This window comes from Felis catus, chromosome C1 (assembly GCF_018350175.1).
Source record: "Felis catus isolate Fca126 chromosome C1, F.catus_Fca126_mat1.0, whole genome shotgun sequence".
Taxonomy (NCBI): Eukaryota; Metazoa; Chordata; class Mammalia; order Carnivora; family Felidae; genus Felis; species Felis catus.
Genome location: NC_058375.1, coordinates 94278859 through 94281335, shown reverse-complemented (window position 1 = coordinate 94281335; position 2477 = coordinate 94278859).

Sequence of the window (2477 nt, the reverse complement as noted above, 5' to 3'; positions counted from 1 at the left end):
CGGATTGTCTCCACCTTCTTTCTTGCTTGACCGGATTATCATCCCTACGACATGCACGCGAGCTTGCCCCGCCATCACTCTGGTTTCTGCAACTGCGAGGGCAGAGACCAGGCAGGATAGGCGAGGGCTCTCCTGGGTGCATCAGGGGCCACCTGGGCCATGTGCCCATTCGCCCTTGCCTGAGGGCCCAGCGCACACAAAGCAGAGAATGTGGATGGGACACTGGGTGGGGGTTTGCGATCTCCTCTCACATTATATGCGTGTTTCTTGCATCTTCTGTGGATCTGGGGCATGGGTGGGGAAGGGGAACCCTGTTTGAAAACCAAGAGCAGTCAGACCCCCTCATTTAGCTCCAGCTGCACCCACCTTTGAGGGCCCAGTTCTCAAACCACTTCTGCCCATTCCTGCTGGTGCCCAGGGGTCTGGATCAACCATGCTGTCAGCACTCAAGTGAGGAGACCATCTACCTTTGCCTGCCCAGGAGGAGAGGCCTGGTTCTCTAGCAACTCACTGATGCAGTGGCACCTCCTTGGAAAAGATTTGCTACACACATGCGCATGCGCACACACACACACACACTCACTCACTCACTGCGGAGACTCATCTGTCTGATTGTTTCTAAGGGCTAATCTGGTCCATAGCTGGACTGCCCAGCATTCAGATGGCTCAAAAGGACCCAAGGTGTGGGGTAAGAGAAGCCCTTACATTCAATCACCAGCAAGCACACTTCACTCTGCCCCTAGTGTCTTGTTAATGATGTCCCCTTCACGGTCTCTGCCATACTCCCCCGCTGGGAAACTGACCCACCAAAGCAGCTGGCCCCCCAACCCTGCTCGCACCTGCACAAGGTGCTGTTTCCGGGTAGCACGTACTGAGGTGACAAGGGAGAGCATGATAGATGAGAGCCTTTGAGGACAGCTGCTGGGGCAGGGGCATTTCCTCCGGCATGGAATGGGAACTGTGAAGGATGCGGAAGAGCTCTAGGCTTCTCCGAACAGCCCCAAGCAGACTAATGATGACTAATAGGGCTCCTTGCCCCCAAGGAAATAGGAAACTGAATCGGGCTCCCAAGGTCCAGTCCCTCCTGCTAGTTTCTCCCGTGACACATGGCGCTCCCACCTCTGTCCTCTAAAGAGCAGAGGGATGGGAGCCGGAGAGAGTTCTGTCTGGCCCTGACTGTTTAGATTTTGTTAGACAAATATATCAAGGGGAAAAGGGAAAGGGGCTGGGGATGTGTACAAGCTACAACACCAAGGTCCCACTTCTCTTCCCCATTTGTGGCAAGGGCGACTGAGCTAGTTCAAGTGTAGGCCACCGGTGCCACTTGAGCACGCTGGACGCTTCCCTGCCTGGCCTGGGGTGCCTGCCCTGTGCCCTGTGCACCACAGATCTAGACCAGACCCTGCTCCCAGGACATCTCTTTCCATTAATCTCTGCCCTGTGCTGCAGCTGTGCTTGGGCCTCAGACCTGAAGTTTCCCAGGCTGGTTTAGCACAGCAGTGGGGAAAAGACCTCATATTCTGATGTGAAATCAGTGCTATTTAAATGACATGCAAATGAGGCAAGTCTGCATCTCTTTGACCAGAGGATCATTGGACATTTCCGAACCTGTCAGCTCTGATTATCTCTCCCTTTTGTCCCTTTAGACCACCCCTCACGCCCGTCCCTCTCGTAGGTCAGTAAGAAACACACCCACAAGTGATTGGCTTATCAGGGAAAGATCAAGGCTTTGGGGCCCGGACCTATTCCAGACTGGACACTAGGCAGGGCTCCATGCTTATTGTGAGAAGGAAAATCTTCCACCTGCATGGAGATTTCTATTCCATGGAAAATCAGCCTCTTCCCAGGCCTGTTATTTTTTTTAATTTTTTAATGTTTATTTATTTTTGAGAGAGAGACAGACGCAAGTGGGGGAGGGGCAGAGACAGAGGGTGACACAGAATCCAAAGCAGGCTTCAGGCTCTGAGCTGGCAGCGCAGAGCCCAATATGGGGCTCGAATCCATGAACCGTGAGATCATGACCCGAGCCAAAGATGAACACTTAACCGACTGAGCCACCCAGGCGCCCCTTCCCAGGTCTGTTCTGATGAACACTCACACTCTTTTCACTGATCGTTTGGGGACCTAGCAACAGCCATGTGAGAAGTAAAACCACAGCCATTGTGCTCTGGTGGCTTCTGGCACTTTCTCTCTCCCAAGCATCTTTAAGTGTTTTGTTAATCTCTGAATCCCCAGCATCTGAGACAGTGCCAGGCACAATAAATATTCATTGAGTCAATGACTATTTACATCACATCATCACAATGGTAGCCAAGATATCCATGCCATTGAGACAGCAAAGATACAGCCATGTTTCGGGCTCCCTTACTTCTGTGTTTCTCTCTGGTCCTACAAGAGACCTCTAATCTCCACTTCTGGGGTCAGACTGACCTTTAGGTACAGGTGGTCCGAATCACGACGCAAATGGTCTGCAGTCA